Raw genomic sequence first — 12,787 nt, forward strand, 5'->3', positions numbered from 1 at the left:
GTAGAAGTTGAACCTGCTGTTGATCTTGATAACCCACAATCAAGGAATCAATGTTATGATAAAAGAGATTTTGTTGCTAGGAAACATGGTAAAGAAAGGGAACCATGGGTTCAGAAACCCATGCCTTTTCCTTCGAAACCATCCAAGAAAAAGGATGATGAGGTGAGCGCTTTGCTGAAATGATTAGACCCATCTTTTTGCGTATGCGATTAACTGATGTGCTCAAAACAAATCCTTATGCTAAGTATATGAAGGATATTATTACTAATAAAAGAAAGATACCTGAAGCTGAAATTTCCACCATGCTTGCTAATTACACTTTTAAGGGTGGGATACCAAAGAAACTTAGAGATCCCAGGGTGCCTACTATACCTTGCTCCATTAAGAGAAGTTATGTTAAAACTGCTTTATATGATCTTGGAGCCGGTGTCAGTGTTATGCCTCTCTCTTTATATCGTAGACTTGACTTGAATAAGTTGACACCTACTGAAATATCTTTGCAAATGGCTGATAAATCAACTGCTATACCTGTCGGTATTTGTGAGGATGTGCCTGTTGTGGTTGCAAACGTTACTATTTCAACGGACATTGTTATTCTTGATATTCCCGAGGATGATAGTATGTCTATTATTCTTGGAAGACCTTTTCTTAATACTGCAGGGGCTGTTATTGATTGCACCAAAGGCAATGTCACTTTTCATGTTAATGACAATGAGCACACGGTACATTTTCCGAGGAAACAACCTCAAGTTTATAGTATCAACTCTATTGGGAAAAATCCATCAATTATATTTGGAGGTTTTGAATTTCCTCTCCCTACTATCAAGAAAAAGTATGATATTCTTATTGTTGGGTATTTTCATATCCCCATTGAGGTAACTTAGTGTCATTCGAAATTTCTCCGGTTCCGTGATTATTCAGAATGAGTTTGTTAACAAGACTTGATCAACCTTGTTAGTGGGTTCATTTTGATGATCACGAGATGGATGAAACTAGAAGCACAACCTTCTGTACCCTCTTTATATTTTCTGTTATTTAGTAGAAATAAAGTAAAATAGTATTTTTTTTCTGTCTGTCTCCTGACTTATCCATGCAATAAAAAAATATCCCGAAAATAGAAGTCCTCAGAATGCCATGCCAATTTAATATGATTTTTTCGGGAATATTTGAGCATTTACTGTGCAAAAAATTAACGGGGGGGGGGGGGCTGCCACCTGGCCACGAGGGTGGAGGGCGCGCCCTACCCCCCTGGGCGCGCCCCCTGCCTCGTGGGCCCATGGTGGCCCTCCTCCACTTATTCCTGCACCCATCTTCTTCCTCTGCCTCACACAAACACGAAAAACCAACTCAAGCACGAGTTCCAGCCCCTGTTGCTGTGATTTTTGATCTCCTTGCTCAAAGCACCTCTCGCAAAACTACTTGGGGAGATTATTCCTTGGTATGTGACTCCTCCATTGGTCCAATTAGTTTTTGTTCTAGTGCTTTATTCATTGCAAATTTGTGATGCATAGATGACCATGTTCTTGAGCTTGCATGTCAAATTTATATGGTTCCAAGTAGTTCCAATGCTTTATATAGGCCCTAGGCACTTGTGGGAGTTGTTACTATCAATTTTATTGAAGTTGGTTCACCTTTATTTGAAGTTACTAAAAATTTCAGAAATTTTTCAGAGGAAACAATATGCTTAGGAGGATGTTTCAAGGTGGTCCTTCAAGGAAGCAAGGTCCTAGGCTTGCAATACGTGACGCTGACGAGGAACCACCAAGAGACGCTCATGTGAGGCCTTGTGAATGGCCATCGGAAAATTTTATGAATCAAGTGGGAATCAAAGAAGAATTTAGCACATATTTGAGTAACGCCGGTCTTGAGGACTTTGAAGATGACAAATGCCCCCAGTATTATGATCTCACAAGTTCATTTGTGAGGAGGTTTGAATTTTCATCTTCTCGTAATTCTCCTTCAGTCATGTTTGATCTTTATGACAAATATTATACCATGGACTTAGAGGACTTTACTTCTGCTTGCAAACTTCCATCTTGGGGTAATGTCAGGGATCCCCCTAAATCTGAATATAGAGACTTTCTTGCTAGAATAACTGTGGGGGAATCTAGAGATATAACGCAAGCTACTATAGGGAGCATTCACTTTCCTGCTATACATTATTTTGCTCTCTTCATAGGTAGATGCATAAATGCTAAGGATGAAGCATGTCACATGTGTGTCCCTGATCTCAGTATTCTCAGGAGTGCTGTGTTAGGAGATCAATCTTATCATTTGGGAGCCATTGTAGCTCGCAAGTTGCATCAGAATAGACATAGCGGAGATTTCTTTGGAGGAATTTATGCAACCCGCTTAGCTAATTTTCTTGAGATAGACATTCGTGAGGGTGATATGGAATTACCCCCTTCTTATTTAGATTTTGACTCTATGGTTTCCCATCAGTTTGTTGAGAGGACTGAGCCACCTCTCCAGTATCGACTGATCTTTGACAGACGTCGTGTAGTACATATTGCTATTCCTGCTCCTACTTTCTTTGATTCACAGGCAAAAAGAAGATATATTATTACTAGAGAGGAGGCAGATGAGTATGAAAGGAGAGTGGAGTTTGCTCGACTCCACGCTACAGCTCAGGCGGCCATAGCCGCTGCGTCACGCTACGACCCCAGCTACACCTACGGGTATCCGCCAGGCCATCCCTGGCAATACACCAACTTAGGCCAAAAGCCTAAGCTTGGGGGAGTACGTATTTCCCACCGACATTATATTTATGTTCACACACACACTCATTGCTAGATGTCGGTGCTCATACTTTTTCACTGTAATATCCATGCTAGTTTAAATTTCTTTTTCCTGCTTTCTTCTTGTGTGTTTGTTAAACTTTAAGAAAAACCAAAAAAATTAGTTAGTTTACTTTTCATGCTTGTAGTAGAATTAAAAATAAACCCAAAAATATTTCACGTTCTTCTTTTACTTGTTGGGAGCTTTTCCGTGTAAATAGTTTTTATTTCTTTTCCTTTCTTTGGGGGTCGAGAAGACTATATTGAAAATGCTTAGTGGCTCTTATATGCATGATTATTTAAACTTAGAGCCCATATTACTTGTCTTCTCTCTTGAGTTGAATGCTTGCAGATTCCAGCTTAGTCCAATGCACATGCACTCTTATTATTATACACACCGTTCGGTCGTGCAAGTGAAAGACAATAATTAATATGATGATATATGATGGACTTATTGGGATGAGAAAAGCTGGTATGAACTCGACCTCTCTTATTTTTGAAAATATGATGATTCATCATTCCTGATTCAGCTATTATGAAGTAAACATATTTGCAATGAAATTTAGAGATTATAGTTTCTTGTGCCATGCTTGATTAGCTATGAGTTATAATGGTTTACCTTGCGTGCCAACATGCTATTAGAATGATTATGATATGGTATGATGGGATGGTATCCTCCTTTAAATGCATTGAGTGACTCAACTTGGCACATGTTTACGCATGTAGTTGAATCCAATCAACATAGCCTTCATGATATTTATGTTCATGGTGGATTATATCCTACTCATGCTTGTATTTTAATGCATGTTTACGACTGTTGTCGCTCTCTCAGTTGGTCGCTTCCCAGTCTTTTGCTAGCCTTCACCAGTACTAAGCGGGAATACTGCTTGTGCATCCAAACTCCTTCAACCCCAAAGTTATTCCATATGAGTCCACTATACCTACCTATATGCGGTATTTACCTGCCGTTCCAAGTAAATTTGTATGTGCCAAACTCTAGACCTTCAAATAAACATTCTGTTTTGCATGCTCGAATAGCTCATATGTCAACTAGAGCTGCCCTTATCTTCCGTGTTAGGCGGGTTATTCTCAAGAGGAGTGGACTCCGCCCCTCATTCACGAGAAAATGGCTGGTATCCGGGATGCCTAGTCCCATGCTTTATGCAAACTAAATCAAAATGACTGCAAACAAAACTCCCCTTGGGACCCGTTGAATGTTGGAGGCACTCGTTGTTTCGAGCAAGCCATGGATTGATGCTTGTGGAGGAAGGGGAGTATAAACTTTACCATTCTGTTTGGGAACCGCCTATAATCTGTTTAGCATGGACGATATCGTCGTCTTTTAGTTGTTATGTTGACAATGAAAGTATGCCTCTCAAAATATAATTTATCTCTATTTCAAAACCGAACTCTGGCACCTCTACAAATCCCTGCTTCCCTCTGCGAATGGCCTATCTATTTACTTTTATGTTGAGTCATCACCCTTCTTATTAAAAGCACCCGCTGGAGAGCACACTGTCGTTTGCATTCATTATTATTGGTTTATATTGGGTATGACTTGACTGGATCTCTTTTACCATGAATTACAATGTTTAATCAGTCCTTGATCTTTAAAGGTGCTCTACATTTATGTTTTGCGGTCTTAGAAAGGGCTAGCGAGATACCATTTTGTTATATCATGTTATGATTATTTTGAGAAAGTGTTGTCATCCGAGTTTTATTATTATGGCTCGCTAGCTGATTATGCTATTGATATGAGTAATTCTGAGACCTACGTGTTATTGTGAGTATGGTTAGTTCATAATATTTTCTAAAACTTGAATGCTGGCTTTTCATGTTTACAACAACAAGAGCAAACATAGTTTGTAAAATTTTTTCTTTTTCTCTTTCAGTTTGTCAACTGAATTGCTTGAGGACAAGCAAGGGTTTAAACTTGGGGGGGTTGATACGTCTTCGTCGTATCTACTTTTCCAAACACTTTTGCCCTTGTTTTGGACTCTAACTTGTATGATTTGAATGGAACTAACCCGGAATGACGCTATTTTCAGCAGAACTGCCATGGTGTTGTTTTTTGTGCAGAAAATAAAAATTCTAGGAATGTCCTGAAACTCCACGGAACACCTTAGAAAAAATAAAGAAAAATCCTCGCAAAAGATGAAGACCAGGGGGCCCACACCCTGCTCACGAGGGTGCCCCCCCCCCCCCGGGCGCTCCCCTACCTCATGGGCCCCCTGGTGGCCCTCCGACGCCAACTCCAACTCCATATATTGGCTTTCGGGGAGAAAAAAATAAGAGAGAAGAAATCATCACGTTTTACGATACGGAGCCGCCGCCAAGCCCTAATCTCTCTCGGTAGGGCTGATCTGGAGTCCGTTCGGGACTCCGAAGAGGGGGATTCGTCGCCGTCGTCATCATCAACCATCCTCCATCACCAATTTCATGATGCTCACCGCCGTGCGTGAGTAATTGCATCGTAGGCTTGCTGGACGGTGATGGGTTGGATGAGATTTATCATGTAATCGAGTTAGTTTTGTTAGGGTTTGATCCCTAGTATCCATTATGTTCTGAGATTGATGTTGCTATGACTTTGCTATGCTTAATGCTTGTCACTAGGGCCCAGTGCCATGATTTCAGATCTGAACCTATTATGTTTTCAGGAATATATGTGTGTTCTTGATCCTATCTTGCAAGTCTATAGTCACCTACTATATGTTATGATCCGGCAACCCCGAAGTGACAATAATCGAAACCACTCCCGGTGATGACCATAGTTTGAGGAGTTCATGTATTCACTATGTGCTAAAGCTTTGTTCCGGTTCTCTATTAAAAGGAGGCCTTAATATCCCTTAGTTTCCAATAGGACCCCGCTGCCGCGGGAGGGTAGGACAAAAGATGTCATGCAAGTTCTTTTCCATAAGCACGTATGACTATATACGGAATACATGCCTACATTACATTGATGAACTGGAGCTAGTTCTGTGTCACCCTATGTTATGACTGTTACATGACGAACCGCATCCGGCATAATTATCCATCGCTAATCCGGTGCCTACGAGTTTTCCATATACTGGTTCTTGCTTATTTACTTTTATGTTGCTACTATTACAATCACTACAAAATACGAAAAACATTACTTTTGCTGTCTTTAGTTTTGTTACCGTTACCAACACTATCATATTACTTTGCTACTAAACACTTTGCTGCAGATATTAAGTTTCCAGGTGTGGTTGAATTGACAACTCAGCTGCTAATACTTGAGAATATTCTTTGGCTCCCCTTGTGTCGAATCAATAAATTTGGGTTGAATAGTCTACCCTCGAAAACTGTTGCGATCCCCTATACTTGTAGGTTATCATGGTGGTCGATGAAACTGAATTTTTCGTAAGTGCCATATATATAAGAGGGGCCTTTAGTACCGGTTGGAGCTACCAACCGGTATTAAAGGCCAATTTTGGCAAGGTCAAGTGGCGGGAAACGACCGCCTTTAGTACCAGTTTATTACCCAAACCGGTACTAAAGGCCCACCCGTTAGTACCGGTTGGAGCCACCAACTGGTACTAATGGTTGTGCGCTGCCACCCGCGGTGCACTATGTTTAGTCCCACCTCGCCGAGCAAAGGGCAGCCGCACTGATTATAAACCCAGCCGCGGCTACTCCTTCGAACTCCTCTATATAGCAAGCTTCTGGGCCTAACTAGGGCGCGCTGTCCTGTCAGCCTGCTGGCCCTTCTGGGCCTGAATTTGCACACCCTAGGTCTGGCAGGCCCACTGGACAGCGCCCCAACAATTTTTTATATAGTTTTTTCTTTTCTGCATTATTTATTTTCTTCTATTTATTTCCGAGTAATTTTTTATGTAGTTTTTTCTTTTCTGCTTTATTTATTTTCTTCTATTTATTTCTAAGTAGTTTTTTTGCTGTATTTAGTTTCTTTGTGAATATTTTTGCTTTGGCTCTCTAAACAAATTGGTAAATGATGACGTCGCTTTGAATGCTGCATACTGAACCAAAAAAAGTCTGGAGTTCAAATAAGTTTAAAAAACATTGAAATGCCCGTGTAACAGGTGAGTTCTCGTCTGAAACCCTGATACTTTAAAAAAGATTGTCCAGTTTGTACACGAAGTGCGTCCAGTTTTTGCCGTGACACTCTCTACTCTTTCGCACATGCTATTCGGATGAAATGATGATACCTTCAACATTTTCAGAGTTCATTTTGTTGTGATTTACTGTTTCACGATCATTTAGCTCTCTAAACAAATTGGTAAATGACTGAAAAACAGTAAATGATGTCAGAACGTGTTGGAAATTGATGACTTCACTTTGAATGGTGCATACTGAACGCAAAAAAGTTTGGAGTTCAAATAAGTTCAAAAAAAATGAAGTGCCCGTGTAACAGATGAGTTCTTGTCTGAAACCCTGATACTCCGAAAGAGATTGTCCAGTTTATACACGAAGTGTCATCCAGTTTTGAAGTGAGTGGCGGCCGGCGGGGGAGGACCGGCGCGGGGGATTGAGGGGGAGACCGAGTGAGTGGAGAGAGTGAGGGCGTAAACATGTAAAAATATACATCAAAAATACATTGATTATCAATGATCTTTTTGTGTACAATCTGAATTGTCAATATGTGTCCTTCATGGTTTAGAAACCGGTGAAGACTCATATTGAGTGCACAAATTATACACATATAGTTTAATGAAGACCAAATGCTTGTGATAGTTTGAGAAGTAACATATTTAAGGTGGTAAAAATCTTGCTAGGGGAGCGAGGTGGGACTAAAAACAGCCTGCCACAACCTCTTTACTACCGGTTCGTTCCATGAACCGGTACTAAAGGTGCTGGCCGGGCCCCAGCATATTTAGTACCGGTGCATGAACCGGTACTAAAGGTTCGCACTGAACCGGTACTAAAGATCTCCTCCCGCTTAGCCATTTGAACCGGCACTAATGGACACATTAGTACCGCCTCAACTGCAAACCGGGACTAATGTGTCTCACATTTGACCCTTTTTCTACTCGTGGTATTGGCGGCGCAACCACCCCCTTTCACTATGTTTTCACTTCTCTTTATATACCTTGAGAGTTGTTACTTCTGTTAGTATCAAGCAATGCCGGCACTTAAGAAAACATTGTATATCATCTCATTGCCAGCATTAATTTTCAGTCTCCAAGTTGAAAATATCCATATTGTTATCTTATGTGCTTGTAGCTACAACTTCAGTTTCCACTTTACAAACATGTGGTGCTTTAGTTCACTCACTTCAATGTACGTGCCCATTTAAGTAGAGAAGCTAATATACAATTTTATAGCTAGGTAGCAGCCGTTCATATTCTATGCAAGTATGCAATGGTTTGAGTATAAGCTTTATGATTAAATAAAGGTGATAGCAATATGTTAATCTTAGTTGCATCTCAGCTGGCTGGCTCTTTTGCAACTTCACTCGTACACATTACACAATGGTGTTTTGCTTAGAAAAAACTTGTTTAGAAACGACATGTAATAATGGGGCCTCGGAAGCTTGTACTGTTTTCCAGAGCACCACACTATTAGAAGGGAGAGAGGAATTGATGGAATAGTTGAATGTATTGCTTAAGCCTCGTGAATATATATATATATATATATATATATATATATATATATATATATATATATATATATATATATATATATAGAAAGTCTATTAGACACCCAGGGTGAAGAATAAATTATTCCTCACCCTGGTCACCCGACCCGGCCAAAGTTTCATTGCTCCCGATCCTCTGACGTAACCTTTTGTCTCTGTTGGAGGTAATTTTACATCGATGTTACAGTGCCCACGCCTCTGAATGTCACACGTCGTTGGATGGATGGGGTAAAAAAAGAAGTGGTCCAGGGATTACAAGCCAGCCACATCCCAGTTTTATTCTGGTTAGATAATGAGAGCGGTTCCAGCGGCGGCGACTGGGCTCGACTGTGTGATGGTCAACGCCTCAACGGGGCAGCCGGGACGGCGTGCTGAGCGGCGGCTGGCCTCGGTCGCTGTGGTGGATGGTCGAAAGCATAGTTTGCGGAGGCGGCGCTATTGTGGCAGTGGCGCTCACCACGGATCCTCCATGGCTGGCTCGACTTCCGTGACTTCCTCTCCCTCGGCTCGTACGGTTCCGTTCCTTCCATCCCCCAACTCTCTTTTTCCATTGTCTTTGATTCCTCCCTGTGAATGCTGACCCCATTGTGGAGGAGGCCACCACGCGATGAGCCCAAGGAGGACTGACATCGGTTTGATTCGGGGGCGGGAGAAACTGCTGCATTGGCCTCGCGGTTCGGCCGTGTACGGTCTGGCGGCAGACGACATCGTCGTAGCGGTATGACGCCGGGCGGTCGAGGGACCATTTGGAGCTGAAGCGGTGAGTTAGAGGAGTGCCAGATTGGATAGGATACATGGCCTTCATTTTTGCAACATGGATTTGTTAGTGTTCGTAACTTTCCCAATTTTCTGATGTTGATTTCCGAGATCTGGAGAGTTGGATCTAAACTAAAGAATTATTTACCTGGCCCAATAAATTCCCCGCTGCAGGGTGTAGCTCTGTTACGGACTACCAGCTCATACCTTAAATACAAGTATGTTGATCAAATCCTGTTTTTACTTTATCCGACCCATTCTTTGTTTGGGCACCTCTTTATATAGATTCTTTCTTTTTCGCGGGTAAATACTTGCATTACTCAGTCAACACCCTCATTACAATCTACTTTGCATAAGTTCACTGGCTCTGGTGGTCTTGAACCCAACCACATGACAGTTCTTTTTTCAGTCCTAGCAAAGTTAGCCAAGTAGTCACTGACAGTGTTTTGGCTACGAGTAATACGGGTAATACAAGTATTACGAAGGGAAAACAAATATTTTATCTCTGCCACTAATGTAGCAAAAACCGATCTATCAACAGCATCGTCCTTTAACATGCTCACCACCTGAATTGAATCAATCTCCAACATGATAGGAAGATCAGACCGCTGAATTGATAATGAAATGTCCTCCATGCAAGCACACAGCTCAGCCTCCATAGCATCTCTGCATGAGAAGAGTTCTCTGCAGGAGGAGAAAATAATACTGCCTGTGCTATCCCGAAGAATCATTCCAGCACCCGCACTTCCCTGTGATTACCATGACCCATCCGTGTTTAATTTTACCCAACCATCTGGAGGAGCAATCCACCTGCGGCTACCATCTCGTACTGTTTGTTTCATAGTCTGAAGCTGAACTGAATCGTAATTAATCACTGCAGGACCCTTGCCTTTTATTGGATCATACAGAGGATTTTGTGCAACACCCATCAGTGTGTCCAAGTAGCTAGTTAAGAATCTTTGGGACACATCCACCGGTGGCAATGGTTTGTAGTGAGTCACCTCATTCCTACCAGCATCTCCACAAAGTGAGGAGGAGCATACTTCTCTGAATACATCTATGTGTTTGATTGTTGTATTCACAAAAACAATTGTGTACGAGAGATTAATTTATGCGTCGTTTGAAATTCAGTTTTAGGGCTAGTAAGAAAATGCATTTTTTTAGTACTTATCAGTGCAAGTAGTTGTTTTGTTTTTCTTTTCTTAGTAAGTTTATACAAAATTTCGAGTTACAATTTACAGTCAGTGTTCTTCGGCAGGTACGGCAGGTATATAGCATGTAATTAGCCAATACATCTGGGTGGGCAAGCTCACTGCACGGTTGAACTTGTAGCAACCTTGATATGTATTAGTAGCACCATTTGTGTTGATACACCAACTTTCCTTTGTTGAAGGGTATGCTCTTTCCTATTTTTCTTAAATTCCATTTGACCACATTTGAGTTGGCCATGCTATTATAAAAACATAGCCTTATTTCAGTTTGTTGAAATTTATCCAGAAACAACTTGGCCTATAGTTGCGTGGGTTATTATCAAAAAATTTTACTCGTTTTTCACTAGTAGTTTTCTTATAGAAGTTTGTCAGAAGATAGGAGCTATCCAGCTTTGTTGGGCAACTTTTTAAGATTGACGTTGATGTTCTAACCTCTGTATTGCACTATGTTTTCTTCTCGGATAATATATCAATTGGGAGCTTTTCCCCACTGCCAAAGTAACTACTATAGATGTATAGACACATATGCTTCCCCTACGATGAATGTCTGTTGAACGAAAAATGCATTCATCTTGTCTGTACTTTTTGGGACCAGTGAATTATTTGGACATATGTGCACTTGAAAGGACTGGATGCATATATGCTGGTACTGAAAATCATAGTTACAATATAACCTTGAGAGAATCCCCATAGTTTGTAAATATTCGTGGAGTCTCACTGCAACAAAGAGAGGACCTACACCTGCAATGCCCGCGTGACAGCATAGTGGCTAATCTTGTTTCTTGTGTAAAGTAACGCAACTGGCGTTACTCTGTAGAGCTTCATGTTGTGAGAATAGTTCCAAGTTGGCCATGTTATTTGGTTTGCATTTTTGGTTGCGTGCCGGTGTACAAAATAAAAGATGGCATTATGAAGTATTTTACATTGGATTCATGGACCGTGCATTTGTGACATTTTCTGCACTTTGAACATCTTTATTTCACATCGCTCCCAAATTTGTAACGTTCTTTTGTCGGCTTCAAATTTCCTACGTCCTTGTTTGTAGAGTTAGTGTGTGTTGTATCCATGCACATGCTAAGATGGCGGCGCTCTCTACGGATCAGCCCACCGACCGACACGGTGGACAACGACGACCCGAAGAAGCATCCTGCCGCCGGCCGACCGACGGACTGGACGATGGCAACCTGGAGAAGCATCTTGCCTCTCTCTTCGTAGTGCACTCTATCATCATTTCTTCGGAGTTGGCTGGGAGATTTTTTTTGTCAAAAGAAGTTGACAGATGATAGAGGAAGATGCGATAGAGATCTTATATACAGAGGTAATTTGAGTAGTCTATCCACAGTAAAATTGCGTTGCTCGCAAACAAAGCAAAACCGGATGGGTTGCTCGCATGCAGGATATGTAACTTACCTCCATGCATCTTGTAAAATTACCTTCAAAGCCTTTTTACTTACTGTAGTTTTAGCCGGACATGCTCGTTCCTCCACAATGTAATTTTACCTTTCAGTGTGCCATGCGTGGCTGTAGATGCATGGACAGGCTGGGGTGAGGAATAAGAATTCCTCACCCAGGGTGACGAATAGTGCGACCCTATATATATGTGTATATATATGAGTGCATGATCTATTTGGAGTAGAAGACAAGCCAGAATATTTACTAGTCTAATCTATGTTTCCAATCTAATCAGTATACTCAACATCCCCCCCACAGTCACAACCGTAGCGACACAGACGGTGAGACTGGACAAGAATCCGAAGGAAAGCCGACGGACACCCCCCACAGCCGTAATGGTCGATGCATCGCGGAGTCGTGGCTGGAGTGGAAACCGACGAGGTTGCTCATGCAAGGCGGTAGCCCTTTATGCCGTTTGTCGAGGTAGCCGAGAGTGTAGGTGGTGTAGCGGTAGTCGACGTAGCCGTGCGAAGAACGCCATGGTCGGTGTCGAGTCGAGGGTCGGCGATGTCGAGATAGCCGCTGTGGAGCCGCGGAACAAGAGCAGTGGCACCGGCGGCCTAAGGAGGCGGCGGTGGCTAGAGAAGGAGCGCGGCGGCGGTGCTCGAAGTAGGCGATAATGAACCCGACATCGTGACAAAGATCGGCACGGATGGTGATGTTCCTGTGCCAAGGGAGGAGACGCGACGCATATCACGTGAAAGTCAACGTGCATGGATGGTGGTGGACCGCGGGTCGCGGCGTTACAGACCGAAGGGGCGACGCAATGGCGGCGGGTAGGTCGGGGCGACGGCGGGGAAGACCTCAGGGCGGTTGCAGGGATCACGTGCCACGCTCGCTACGGCCCGACGGGGTGACGCAGCGGCAGTGCGAGGGTCAGTGCAGCCTCGGGGACGACCTGGAGCGGACGGCCTCAGTACGGCAGTTGACCACGGGCTGCGGCACTATGCCCTGACACGACAAGAAATATGTCA

Source organism: Triticum aestivum, chromosome 3B (assembly GCF_018294505.1).
Source record: "Triticum aestivum cultivar Chinese Spring chromosome 3B, IWGSC CS RefSeq v2.1, whole genome shotgun sequence".
Lineage (NCBI taxonomy): Eukaryota > Viridiplantae > Streptophyta > Magnoliopsida > Poales > Poaceae > Triticum > Triticum aestivum.